We start from the raw sequence: 1208 nt of genomic DNA on the forward strand, positions 1-1208 counted from the left end.
AGCCAGCTGTGGCCCGGAGCGCAGCCGGGCCTTGGGGAGCCTCTAAATGGCCAGGTCGAGCTCTCTCCGGCGTCGTGCGGAAGGGAGGCGGGAGGGCAGCGCACGTGTGGGCGGCGGGCCCCGGCCCTGCTGTCGCTGCTCGACGGTAGCGGCCCTCCCAGATACCTTCTGAGGGGCAACAGGGAGGCCTTGGGAGCCGTGTCCTACGCAGGGTGCACAGTCAGTGCCCTTCGAGCAGAAGAGTGGAATACGAAGTAACGGCTGAAGCAGTTGTTTTTCACTACTGTGGGAGATAGCAGATACCTTCTGAGGGGCAACAGGGAGGCCTTGGGAGCCGTGTCCTACGCAGGGTGCACAGTCAGTGCCCTTCGAGCAGAAGAGTGGAATACGAAGTAACGGCTGAAGCAGTTGTTTTTCACTACTGTGGGAGATACGCAGGAGTCTGCTGCCTGCTAGGGACGAACGTTCGTGTCTCTGATCCACGTGCCACGTTGCTCCGGCTGGGAAAGGTGCCGGTTTCCCAGTGCACGGGGTTGCTGTGAGTGCAAGTTAACGCTCATTAAATACTGAGAGAGTAGAGAAGTGCCAAATACTGGGCCCTTTTAAGTATCGGCGTAGTTTCTTAAGACAAACCCTAAAACTAAACTTGATGGAATGCCAGTAAATATATTGGGTGTAATAGTCCAATACGGAAGACTGGGAGGTACTTGAGACCTGTGAGATGCTGGAGACCTTTGTATCTCTGTGGTGTGTTTTCTTAAAGGCACTTTGTTTTATTAAGAACTCTGTTAAGTTATATAATTTTTTTCTCCATGTGGAGATCTTCCTCCATTTCACATCTTTCAAAGAAAGATTCTGTTAGAATACCCTGTCACTTTCAGTGTTGCCAGCTGTGAAATAGCATGAACCCACTATTGCAATAAAGACTTACTGGATGGAGCGAGATTAACAGAAGAGATAATTTAAAAAATACCAAATGCCAAGAGAGGTACTCGTATGGTATCAGCAAATTACAGCAATTGCTCTTGTCAAGAATTGCCTGTTTTGTATTGCTTGGTTTATTTTTCCTTCCTCTTGCTATGAAAGTTGTGTTTGTGTGGGATGTGTGTGGGGGGGTTTTAGGTATCCTTTTCATAAAGCAGCATTATAGATGCATATATTCTATGTGTTCAGTTGAGTTTGTCAGCAGTAATTGATGGATAATAATT

The sequence above is a fragment of the Buceros rhinoceros genome, unplaced genomic scaffold (genome assembly GCF_000710305.1).
Source record: "Buceros rhinoceros silvestris isolate BGI_N320 unplaced genomic scaffold, ASM71030v1 scaffold16875, whole genome shotgun sequence".
Taxonomy (NCBI): domain Eukaryota; kingdom Metazoa; phylum Chordata; class Aves; order Bucerotiformes; family Bucerotidae; genus Buceros; species Buceros rhinoceros.